This window comes from Fukomys damarensis, unplaced genomic scaffold, assembly GCF_012274545.1.
Source record: "Fukomys damarensis isolate Sample0158 unplaced genomic scaffold, DMR_v1.0_HiC HiC_scaffold_6, whole genome shotgun sequence".
NCBI classification, from domain to species: Eukaryota; Metazoa; Chordata; class Mammalia; order Rodentia; family Bathyergidae; genus Fukomys; species Fukomys damarensis.
This window is the reverse complement of record NW_022900918.1, coordinates 3,666,927-3,680,797: the sequence shown is the minus strand read 5'-3', so window position 1 is coordinate 3,680,797 and position 13,871 is coordinate 3,666,927. Positions and strand designations below refer to the sequence as shown.

The 13,871-nt window shown below is 35.1% G+C and overlaps 1 pseudogene; it reads right to left on the bottom strand.

The window, feature by feature from the left end:
- Nucleotides 1–5,685: 5,685 nt before the first annotated feature.
- On the bottom strand, nt 5,686–12,229 carry LOC109118296 (annotated as a pseudogene).
- Nucleotides 12,230–13,871: the final 1,642 nt, after the last annotated feature.

Below are 13,871 nucleotides of genomic sequence, written 5' to 3'. Positions count from 1 at the left end.
GACATATGGTTATCACAAGGGCTTAGGTTAGCTTCCTAACTCTGTAGTTATATTTTCAATTATCCCAGTTCTTCTGTAAAATATGCTTTTCTCTACATTCTTATTTTACATGGCACTTTGGCAATGGCAAAAGAGTATAGCAGTTTAGCAATTCAATAAAATTATAATGAGGAAAGAAAATAGGTATCTAAGGTTTTGGAGTTATAACAAGAATCCAAGAATGTGAAAAAGAAAACACCACCACCTACCTTGCAAGCGCAATATCCCAAATTCGATCCTTGGTACAAAACAAAACAAAATAAAACACCACATGCACACAAAACAAAAAAACAAAAAAACCCCAAAACAATAACACCTTGGAATTGGAAAGACAAAAAAGGAAGAAAGTAGCTACTTACTTCAAACTGCACTGAAATACAAAAATCTTTGGGAGATGACAATAAATGAAGTCAGGGAAAGATATTAGTTTCTATCTTTGAATGTCATGAGGATTCCATTTACTTCAGATGATTTCAAAATCAAAATGTGAACCAGGAATTCTGGTGATTTAGTGACTCTTAGGCAAAAGTTATGGTTAAAGTGGTTTTTCTATGATTTGGGATCTTGAGGTAAATTGGGAATTGGTCCTCATTGGGTAGTAGGATTCACTTTAAAACATATTAAACAGAATAAATTATATTCTCAGTAAATATTGCATACAGTTCAAATATTTTTCTTCAATTTTGCCTGTTCAAATTAAGATCATGCTTCAAAGTTAGAGTTCAGTTTTGTAATTGGTTAGAAGTGTTCAAAAGTCATAATTTTTAGCAACATAACATTAAAGATATTTCAAAGTCTTGTACTAAGAAAAATGTGAGTTATATTATAGAATGTTTAAAGTATCTTCTATGCTCTAAGTTTTGCAAACTAATATATTTTATACGTGTATACATATATGCAAAATAGTTGATTTGAAGTGTTTTTTATTTTTCATTTAATTAATTTATAAGTTTTATGCATTAAACATGTACAATATGTACCTATTTTGGAATGTATAAATGAAATTAAGTGACATATGAATTATTTAAAATATTTAACCTTTTTAGTAAGAACATTCAAAATCTTTCTTCAAAATTTTAAAGTATACAATACATTGTTGTTGACTGTAATCACGCTGTTTTAAAAGAGACTTCCTGAGCCTTTTCTGGTTGTCTAACTGAAGTTTTTTTATGCAATTATTTAAAATTTAACCTTTTTAGTAAGAACATTCAAAATCTTTCTTCAAAATTTTAAAGTATACAATACATTGTTGTTGACTGTAATCACGCTGTTTTAAAAGAGACTTCCTGAGCCTTTTCTGGTTGTCTAACTGAAGTTTTTTTATGCCCTGGCTAACATCATCCTATGCAACTACCACTCAGTCCTTGGGAGTTGAGCTTTTAAGAATTCCATGTACAATTTTTCTTTCATCTTCTAACTTATTTCCATCCACATAATTTCTTCCAGGATCATCTATGTTTTCATAAATGGCAGGGTTGGCCATTTTATTTATCCTTTCCTCTTTAGATGCACAGTTGATTCTATATGTTAACTATTGAGACCAATACTGCAGTAGACACAGAATAGCAGATGTACTAACGATATAGAGCTTATTTTCATATACTCCTTGGCCATTTTTATGTCTTTTCTTGTGAAAGAAACCTCTTCAGCATTTTAGTGGGAATGTAAAATAATAGAACCTTTGTAGATATCAGTATGGAGATTCAAAGAAAAAAAAAAGAGAAAGGTTTCACCTGGGAAGGGACAAATTCTTTATGAGTTTAACTCATCCCACCTCCTGTTGGAGGAACATTCTGCTCATCGCACTGTCTAATCAACAGAAACATCTCATAGACCTAAGGTCCTCATTGTCATAGGATTACTGTCACCCTTCAAGTCATCTGATACTTTATCTGCTTATAAGAGCCTCCTCAATTTAGGATTATCACTGCCCTCTGAGGCATCCGATACTCCCTGCGAACCCAATAACTAGTGGCAAGCTCAGTATGTCTTTGTCTTTGCCTGTTCAGAGGCACTGACATCCCAGCCCCTCATATGCTTTGCAATTACACAAACCTTTGCAGTCTTTTTTTTTTTTCTGCAGCCCTCGCCATCACCCTTTCTAGGTAGTCAAAGGATTAATTGCCCTGCAATACACATAAATGAGAGAAACAGCACGAGTGCCTCCCAGATTACACTAGGTTGGCTTTATCACCTAAGGCAACATTTTCTGGAGTGTCGCTCTTAGTTGACATTTTCGCACATCACTCAACTGTTCTGCTTGGTCTTTTCATCTGATATAGGGGAAAGAACCTATCCAAAAAGACCGATTAACCACATAAAAGGTTATTGCATTTGTCTTACTTTTGTAATGAAACTGTATATTTGATCAGAAAAAAATATCGTGTGTGACAGTACGACAGAAAGTAAAGCCCAAGTCTTTGTATAACATTGCTGACATAAACATGCTAAGAGAAGGAAAATTTTCATCCAGCAATGTGTTTATTTTTGGCCTACTCATTGTGATGGCAAATGCTATTGCAATTGCTCTGCTACTAAGTGGCTGGCATATTCCCATAGAGTACAGTGCCTTATTCTGGGACTCTGTACTGAAGTTTGATGCTAGAAGTATCACTATAGCAGCAAATAGCCCAGTAATAGTTGAGGTGTCATGTGGTCAGGTTTTGCAAGGAAATAGATTTATTATAAGGCACACGATTTACAGGATTAATTTATAATATTCACCCAAAAGGTCAACTATAGAGGAAAGCAAGAGATCTATATCTGTGCTAAGATCTAAAGAATCCAGCCAAGGGCTTGGATCCCACAGCAATGTTCCACTGAGTCCAGTCGGAGGCCTGGGGCCCATGGCAATGTCTCAGGTAAGTCCGAATCAAGGATCTGCCCCGGGAATGCCCAAAGACCAGTAGTGTAAGCTAGAAAAGACTGTTCCAGTGGGGTGAAGGATCTGTGCCACCAGACTGAGGGATCTGCGCTGGAGCCAGGAGGTGATTCTCAAGGAAACTGAGGAGAACAGCAGCCATTCCCAGGGTGACAGAGAGGACCTGACCTCCTCCTCTGAAAACACCTGAATTTCTATCAGGAAAACCAGCTGAGGCAAGATTCTCAGGGAAATCAACTGCACTCTGAATATTCCACTGGAAACAAATCTCAAGTGGGTCTTCCAAGTCCAGAACCACAATGACTCAGCTGAGCTGAGTGCTTACACTCAGGTTTATGACTGGTTAATCCACCACACAGAGAAAAACATACATTTTAGAAATCCAACATATGACTGCCTTTCTTGTCAATATAAGACAAGCCACTTTTTAAAAATTTCATTGAATAATCACTATGTTGGGGAGAAAATTTGAATTACTAATACTTTCAGAGAAATTTTTATTCAAAAGAAATAATTTTTCTGTGAAAATTGCTTTAAAATGAAACAAGTTTTCAAACCTTGGTTCCACTTTTATAGCTTTATCTACAAAACTCTTCCAAATGTCCTTATTCAGTTGTCTTATGCTTAACACAAAGCTATGAAATGGAATCATTACAATTGCATGAGGATTTATATTTTATAATATACATTTATATCTTTAACTCTTCTCTATAGAAGTTATGAACAACAGATATACTACTCGCCCTTTTGAATACACTGAATATTTTTTTCCTCAAACCTTTATTTAAGCTGGGTGTGGTGATGCACACCTGTAATCCCAGCTCTCAGGAGACTGAGGCAGGAGGATTGCTCTGAGTTCAGTCCATCCTGGACTGCATAGTGAGTTCCAGGCCAGCTTAAACTACATAGCAAGACCTTGTTTTTTTGTTAACACTTTTTCTATTGACATTATTTTCTTCCTATTATATTTTATGAACATCGTTGAGCAGAGTCAGGGCAGAGCCCACTTGAAGCTCTTGAAAATATGTGTGTGAACTGGGCTTATTGTTTCCTCCTTCATCATCTAATCTTACATAACTCCCTAGGAGTCTTTCGGTATATGCTGGATAATTTATTCTAATGTTACTCCATTGGTTTTGTTTCTATAACCAGAAACATTTATAGCTAAATGGATGCACACTGAGGTTATACTCTTAAGTGAAATAAATAGGACACACTTGAGTAAATACCGAATAGTTTCTCTGATGTGAAAATCTGAAAGTGTAAATAAGGTTCAAATGGTAGAATTGGGAGTATGAAATAGGAAAAAAGGAAAAGAAATGTTTCTATAACTTGATGAGACTGGCACTATGCACATACCTTTTGCCTCTTCATGATGGACAGCTAGTGAGTGTGCCAAATTGTATGACTTGAGAAAGATGACAAAACCATAGCAACCCACTCCAATTGGTAAGAAAATGAAGATTTTATCAATGTGATAGTTAACTTAGCAACTTGACATCTGTATCTCCCCATTTATTTGATTTATATGTTATTTTTTATTAGCACACATTTGCACTACAAACAATTACAGTCACCTTAGGGAGTGGGTGTATGTACATAATACAACTTGTTTCTTTTTCAGATCCCTTTTCCTTCCCCTTCTCTCTCCTCCTTTAATTACCCTTTCTCCACTTTCATTCTTGTGAATATTATCTCTTATCTCATGTTGATGGGATTGCATTCATTGAGGTTGTTAGGTACAGGGCTTATCTTTAGTCTATTTATTATCCGTTCCCTTCTCACTCCTCATCTCTCATCTCTTGAATCCCTTCCAATTTGCAAGAGATCCATTCCCATATCTCCTTTTATTCATCTTTTATTATTCTCTTTTGTTCATCCTTTGCCTTACTCAACTGAGAGTCACAGTAAAGTAGCTAACACACCTTTATGTGTAAATTCCTCTCTTGCAGATCTTTATATGCTTGGCTCCCACCCTCAGAGAATGAGGTAAAATTGGTCTGAACACCAAGATATTACAAACTTCTATTGGTAATTCTACTGTGTATCCAAGTACAATTACCGTCTGAAGGCAATATAGAGTGGTATTATGAAGAAAATTGATATTGCTTTTAGGATAACTATTCTCTAGTGTGACCATTACATGGTTGTCAACCAAAGAATCATCTGATATTAGAGGAAGGGCTATTTCCACTGGTAAAGAAGTGCAGTGTGTACTTTGGGAGCATTCAGAGTTTGAATATCTTCAATATATTGCTTAATTTCCCACTCTTTCCTAAACAATATCTGGTTTTCAAATAAAAACTCTGGAATTGTTGTGTATGCTTTTGATATTTCAGTGTCACTCACTCAGACTCTGTATATGACAGTCGATTACTAGAACTCTGCTACTACAGGAAGAAACCTAATGATTCTGTGACCATTAACTTAAGCAATAATTTCAGTAATTTTTTTTTTATTTTGAAACTTTATTAAAGTAATGGTAAACAAAAGAAGCAGAAATCAACATCAGCAGTCAGTAAACACAGGCTGTACTAAAATAACGTTTTATTGTCCACTAGGAAAAAAAAAAACCTCTATCAGAGTAATCACAAAACTAATATTTATACAATTAAGGAAACTTTATTTAAATTCTAAAGAAAAACATCTCATTTCCCCACTGGAATTAAAATTGCAAATATTTTTTTTGACTACTTTTCATTTTAAACTATTTTAGGTCCCCCAATTTTTAATTTTTAACGTTCAAATTCCAATATTACATTGAATTAATCCAAAACATGCAGCAAAGAATTCAGAAAACTGAGTGCATAATGAGTCACATGATCTTTAATAATCTGCATACTACCATTCTGCATATTGATTTCTTTTATGCTATCAAAATCAGTTGTATTGTGAATTACAATTTTGTCCAGTGGTGAAGACTGGTGACCTCCATCCATTTGTCTTCAGTTATGAAAAAAAGTTAAATTATCTTCCTCATTTGAATAAGTAGCACTTTTTTCTTTTACAAATTGAAGTTCCATTTTTGCCTCAGGTGGCTGAGATCTTCCTAGCTGGGTTTGAGAAATATCAAGAGGCTCTTGTAAGCCTGCAACTGAATCGCAAATATGTATTTCTGGTTCTTTAACTGCTGTATGAATCAGAATCAATTGTAGAAGTGTTAAGATGTTCTATATTTTCATTTTTAGTTAGAAGACATCCTTCACTGATTCTTTTTTCCTTTCCTTGAAGCTGATCAGGATTACTACATTCTTGTAACTTTGCATTGATTTGAATCTTCTCATCAGTAACCTGAAGAACTTCAATTACCGGTGGGGTTGGGGGTGCTTTCTGTTTGAATGGAAGGTTCAGGACCTCTTTAAGAAACTCATTAACATTTTCTTCACTGACAAATAACCTTTCCTCCGAAGAACCGCTTTTTAAACAGTAGAACCACTCTTACCAATGTCCACGGCTCCCTGGAGATTTGTCCAGCACTACCACTGCATTTCTGAAGAAATGCTATTCTCGGGTTTTTTGGTACTCTTAAGTTCTTTGGAGCGAACTGCAAGTGGAAGGAATATGCTAAATCTTAGGAGGAGAAATTCAATTTGTATTGGAGGGGTTCAGATCTCCTCCAAGGCCTTTTGGCTGAACCCCGGGTACTTGAACTAGCAGAGTCAGGGAGTCTTCAACCTCACTGCAGTGCAGGGAAGGACATGGAGGTTTCCCTGCCCTCAGCCGCCTGGCCTCCAACGGCTCGGTCTGAGCGCTGGCGCCCAGGCCCTCACATCCTGCCAGAGAATCCCAACTGGCGTCCAGGGACGAAGCTCCCTAGATGAGGCGGTTTCTTCTGCAGACCCGGGCTGAGCGCTAGGACTCACTCACGTCCAGCTACGCAAACTCTGGGATGAGCTCTTCCGGTGCTCCACAGCCCGCTCCTCCTTGAGTAATTTTTAAGCTTCCCATCAAATTGAGAAGCGCCTATCTCACATCCATTTCGTTCAAAAATTTTAAGAAAAATTTTAATTTATAAGAAAAAAAATTTAATTTATAAGAACCGGTTGGAAATGTAGCTCAGCTGTATAGCACTTGCCTAGCATGCGCAAGGCAATGAGTTTTGATTCCAGCACCTTAAAAATCAATTAATTAATTGATTAATTACATAAAGGCATTTTACACAGTAACTATGGTTAATAATTTATATAATGTTCCACCGTTACATACCAGAGATGTTAACTGCTTCTTCAAAGTATTTTAACTACATGTTCACCTCCTTGAAACTTTGGGTTAGAAATATTCTAATTTATTATAGCTTATTTTTCTTGCAAAAATATCTTGTAACCATTAGTATGTTGGTCAACACTTTTGGCTATAGAGAGCAGAATTTTCTCAAGCTTAACTTTTTAGAATAGAAATATTTACAGATTTTTCTAGGACTGCTTTAGGATAACTTGAATGCAACAAAGACTAATACATGTGGGATATGTATTCAACTATAACCAAGAGTGATTCTTATCGGGCAAGAAAACAATTGGCATTTATTTGTAAAACATCTTCTGATCTTCATTGTAATCTGTGTATACACTTTTTGTGCCTGTATCTATAGGAAGTTGATAGTGAAATGTTTTTAATGATTTTCTTTGATTTATATAAATATATTTTTGCCTTCTCTTCTAATATTTGGCATTAAATGCATTTGGTTTTGAATCAGCAAAGTATGACAGCATCAGTACTGGCTGACTGTCAGTGAGGTTGATTGTCCAAGAACAGTTAAGGTCTTTTGTTCTAGGAAAAGCAAGTATCTCCTTCCCACATCCTGATCTTCTTTTTAATAAGAGTTCAAAACTTGTTCATTTGTGCCTTCTATGTCAAGGAAAGATGGCTATTTGCTGGAAGTAAGGTCACATGTGGAAACAAATATAGATGGGTCTAAGAAACAGACATTTTTAGCCTTCAATAAATAAATAAGTAATGTAGAAGCTGTAATAGGTAATGAGTAATAAAGTTCCACATTTGAAAGGATTGCAAGTTGTCATTGTTCCTTTCACAAATATAGAAACAGTGGAAACAAGCTATTTGATTCAAGTATGCATCCATAAGTTAAAATCACATAATGGCAAGCTATAGAAACTGTATTTGACTAATTTTCACTAGTGAATTTATTGGAAAAGTGAATAGGAGGTTCACTGAAGCAAAGAAAGTGTTAAAGAAAAAAAAAAATCCCTGGAGAATAGAAGGAGTATACTTGTTACACTTGATAATTACCTTAGTTACTTGAAGAGTAGGAAAAGTATGCCTATTACACTAGATAGTTACTTTTGCTCTTTCAAAGCACAGAGGTGTCTGCTGTAACAGTATGAAATGACCGAAGTGACCAGATACCGGTTTTAGCTTGCCACTCAATGAAACTCTGAAATAATTTTTGCAATGCTTGGTAAAACATTTATTACTCTCAATTCTAAAATACAGCAATACCACTCTGTCTAGGAAGGACAGAATTAAAAGTTTTAAGAATGGGTCATTGTGACAATAATAAGTCTGTTTTCTGTCAAATCTTTTCTTTCCAAAATTTTGCTCTGGGTCCATTCAAGTGGATCCTTGCAGGCATGGTTTCTAAGATTTCTTCTGGCTCAGTAGGTTTCTGGTATGGTTTGGACAACAAAGGACACACAAAGATATTGAAAGGTAAGAAATTATTAAAATGAAATTTTAATTGTTTTTAAATTCTAAAATAAGTTTCTTTGACATGAGAAAATTTTTTTTTAATTTTATTGAGTTTATCGGTACATTTTAGGGATACAGTACAGTTACATTCATTGTTGGGATCATGTACCTTTACATGGCAAGTCTTGATTCTCATTTTTTCCTCTTACCTCTGCCCTCCCTTCACCCCCTCCTCCCCTCCCCATCTACAAACACTTTATTTTCATCTTTTCATTCTCTCACATTTTTTTCATTTCCCTTTTTGTTCTTCCCCTACGCATCACACCTTCCCTACACCTTTAGCTCCTTTCTTCAAATTTCTAAATGTCAGTAATCTTATTAGAATCTTATGCATTGTTGCAGAATATTCACACCAGGGAAACTATTTGGTATTTACATATGTGTGACTTATTTATTTCACTTAGGAGTATATCTTCAATATGTATCCATTTTCCTATGAATGAATCTATTCTCTCGCTCTGTATGGCTGAGTAATATTCCATTTTATAGAAAAACCACAACTTCTTTATCCAGTTTCCAACGGATGGGCAAATAGGTTGTTTCCAAGATTTAGCTATTACAAACTGTGCTGCTATAAACATGGGTGCACATACTTCTCTGTGATATGATTCTTTTAGTTCTCTTGGAAGGATACCCAGCAGAGGGATGGCTGGGTCAAATGGAACCTCCAGTCCAATCTCTTTGAGGTATCTCCATATTGATTTCCATAGTGGTTGCACTAGTCTGCACTCCCACCAGCAATGGAGGAGGGTTCCTTTCTCCCCACAACCCCGCCAACATTTGTTATTGTGTGATTTCTTGATAGCAGCCATTCTTTGTGGGGTGAGGTGGAATCTCAGTGTTGTTTTCATCTGCATCTCTCGAATGACCTGTGATGTGGAACATTTTTTCATATATTTTCTTGCTGCTTTTACTTCTTTGTATGAGAAATGTCTGTTCATTTCGGATGCCCATTTTTGAATCGGGTCTTTATTTTTGGGGGGACTGATTGTTTTGAGTGACATGAGAAAATTTTTATGGGAAAAACTTTGTGGGATATTTCCTATTTAATAAAATATATTGGTGTTTGTATATGTATAGGAACAGAAGGCAGAAAAGAAAAATTCAGTGTACCATAAATGGCTCTTCTGGATGGATCACTTTGCTATTCTAACTAATAATAGTGTTCAAAGATAATTGACACAACAAAGCTTTCTGTGAATTCAGCAGAAGGAGTCAGCTTAAATAAGGTGACTCCAATGATATAAAATATTAACATCTTTATAATTGATGTTATAGTACCCACTCTAATAACAGTCCCATTGAGCAAGCCCTGGAAAAACTGTTGGGGGATAACTGAAGTTCACGGGATGACTATTCTTTCTTCCCGATTTTGATCATTACTTTTGCAATAGGATTTTTTTGTGTGTGACAAACATGCTCTAAGTGCCTAAATTTTTAGGCTCTGTGTCCACTTCAGTTGTTTTATCAAAACTATTTTTACCCCCCAAAAGAAAAACAAAAACGAAAAAAACCCCATAAGCTATTTTCACCCAATCTTCTCCACACCATTTTTAAGTTTTGCATCATTCAAAGTATTTGCTTCTTCCCAAGATATGGTATATACCCCGATCCTTCAAAATTATGAGATTTCTAGACACAGTTTTTCCTTTCTGCAGTATTCATTAGAAGATAATCAACAAGATGCCACAGATGTCTATTTCCAGCCTATATAGGAATGAAAAAAAAAAAGGTTGTCTATAAGTATGAATCAATCTTTTTTACATTGCTTAATTGGTAGTAAGGTTTTAGAGGCATCCCTTGGAAGAACAAGCACATTGAATTGTGAATAAATACAGTTAAAGTCTTTTGTTGTGTACGTAAACTATTTTTAATGAACCAATGCTTTAGGACATTTCTGGCCTGGAAATCTGAAGGAGGCGGCTGCTAAATTCAGCTAATATTCTAAGATTGCTAAGATCACCTAGTACTCAGCTAGTACTCTATTGTCAGGCATAGGTTTTCACTGGACAACTGTAGCAAGTCCAAATTTGTAAACAATAATAACAACAGCATGAGCAATAATAATTAATTGCAGAAAATGGTGTGACATCCCTGAAATACTGTAGAGCCTCCACCACCATACAGAGGAAAAATCATACTTCTCTTTACATATATTTACCCTTTATTTTTACAATATAAATATCTTAAATCCTTGTATAGCTTAGTACAGTGGGTTCTCCACGGGTGAACACCAAGCTGATAAGCACAGCTAGGAGATAAAAGAGCAACGAAATCTTTACACAGCTAAAGAGCACAGAAGATAACTCCAAAAGCAGTATCTCTCCAAACTAAGGGACAAAAGGAACTGTAATGGGGAAAAACTTATGTATAGTCGTATTGGAAGGAATGGTTATCCCATGTAGATGTGGACGCATTCCTGAGCATGGTCAGACCAAGGGGACGGTTTCTCTTACATGGCATATTCAAAGATAGTGGACCAAAACATCATCGGGGTGAATAATGTAGTGTTATAATTAGGTTATAACCAGTAAAAATTACTCTAATTCACCTAGAACAGCACCACACCACTTGGTCTTTGGCCCTGTTTAACAATTTGCTTGTAATTTTTCTCTGCAGAACCTCATCTGAAGCAAGAACTTCAAAGGATGTCTTAGCATCTTCTTCCCTGTCATGTTGAGCACAGGTCTTAACCAGTAAGTTCCTCCTTAACCGTTTATATTTCTTCTATTTGTATTTAAAAACACATCAGCCAGTAATAACTTCTTGGTTCAGAAGTGAAACATAATATAGATTTCTTAAAAGTAGAAGAAAATTCTGTTCTATTTATCTACTTTGTTGTTTTCTGTGTATTTTCTTCTTTACTAAATTTCCGGGATACCTTGTACTTTCATAACTTTTGTGATTAGATAACATAATTTAGCTATTATTTTGGAATAGTTCTATTACTGATAAACTTTCTTTGTTTTTCTTAATCTGAAAATGTCTTGAATTCTTTTTATTCCTGAAGAATATTTTTGTGTATGTAGAAGTCCGAATTAATGGCTTCTTTGAGTAATTGAAAAACTCTTTTTTCTTTATTGCCTGTGTGATTTTTGATGAGAAATATGCTGTCATCCTTTTACTCACTTATGTATAAGTGAAAGATGTTTTTGGTCAGAACGATCAAGATATTTTGCTTAGTTTTCACAATTTTAACTGCCATCTCTTGGTCTATATTTTCTTGGCTTGATCTTGCATGAGGATTGTCAAGCACTTGAATCTATAGGAGTATGTCATTTGCTAAATTTTGGCATTTTTAGACATTTAAAGTGCCTTTAAGTACACTTTTAGCTCTACTCTTCTCTTTTGGGGGGGCAGTGATGATGTGGATGTTAGATCTTTTTCCATAGTTGCACAGGTCTCTGTCAATTTTAGTCCTTGCTATTTCTCAAATTGAGTAATTTCTACTGTAAAATGTGAGGACTTCCCTTCTTTTTTCACTTTTCTACCATTCAGGCCAACAAGCAAGTTCTGTGTTTTACTTATAGTATCTTTCAGTTCTGAAATATAGATTTCATTTTCCTTTGTATCTTTGTTTCTCAGACTCTCCATTTCAACCATATTTATAATGTCTAACTTTAAAACATTTGTCAGATAATTCAAACACTGTCATACCAGCTTTTTCATGAACTACATTTCTTTTTCACCCTTTTCAGAGATTTCTTATTCTTGATATGATTACTAATTTTTAATTGAAAATTTTAAAATTGTAACACTCATTTTGAGTATCATGAGCATTTTAATTAAATATTTTAAGTGCAGATATATATATATATAGAAAAGAAGGTAAGGGGAAAAAATGAGAATCAAGACTTGCCATGTAAAGGTACATGATCCCAACAATGAATGTAACTGTACTGTATCCCTAAATGTACCAATAAACTCAAAAAAAAAAAAAAAAAAAAAAAAAAAAAAATAGTTACATTGTCATTTTGCTTCCAATGCTTTTTGACATTTGTGATAGTTATAAAAAAGTATATAATATAAGGCCAATTTAAACTTTTTAAAATTGACATTAAATACATTTGCATAATTGGATGTTAAAAGACTCTTGGTCTTATTTACATATTTTAACTGCTTTCTATGAGACTGTCTAGAAGAATGTGGAAAAGGGACCCTTTACTACTGTAAAGCTGACAAAAGTCCATGTTTACAGCTTTGCTTCTGTTGATATTTCAAGAAGGTATCCCATTTACTACTGAACACTGTGAGAGTCCTAGTTCTGCATGAAGTTTATTGTGGTACTTCATGATCTCTGAGGAGTAACAGGATTCTGTTACTGGTCTTGGGCTACACCAGTGGGACTATAGAAGGGCATGGCTAGCTGAGTGACACTGAAGATTCCAAGTATATAATTGGCTTTCTCTACCCCAAAACCAGTACATATGCAAAAGATATATGCTTCCTGGTTGGTAGAGATGAAAGTCCAATATTTCCACGGGGTTTCCTGCACAATAGAGAGGTGGGTGTCACCATAGTAGGTATGCTGTCTGGCTCTCTACTCAGCTTTCTCTAGCACCATAGATGGTGGGATACCTCACTATAGCCTGAGAAGGGTGAAATTGCAGTGCCCCAACTAAGCTTACGTCGGTGTGGATGAGGGTGAAGACATGGTAATTTTCTGAGGAGCTGTCTGTAACAAGTAGTTATTGTACAGAAGATTCCTGCCTTTTGAGGCTGCTCCTTTACTGTCCTTTCACTAGGAAAAAATATAATTTGTTGGTCAGTGGTTACTTGTGAGATTCCACTGGTATTTCTGGGTTGCCAATTTATTGAGTGTCTAATCTGGGAGGATATAATTGAAGAAAAAAATATTTTCTAGGAAGCCAAGCACATAAATACTCTACACCAAGATTTTACATTCTATTGGTGCTATGAGGCAAGGCTTCTCTATCCCAATGTATGACTCAGCTATAAGCTAGAGCACATTTTTTTCTTCTATAATGTGCTGTTTTTGTTTAATCCCCAATTAATTTATCTGTGCACTTACTTATAACAGTTTTAAAATCTCATTCAGTTAAGCATAATAGCATTAGCCTTATTTTAGTTTGGCTTAATTTTCAAAATTGAAGAGAATTGCAGAGAACATTAAAAATTTTGGAAGACTACTCTTGAGTTTTACCCTAATGAATTGTTTTTAATTTGAGGAGCCAAGCGTTATTATTACAGAAGTACGCATTAGCAGGTGTATAATAATATATAT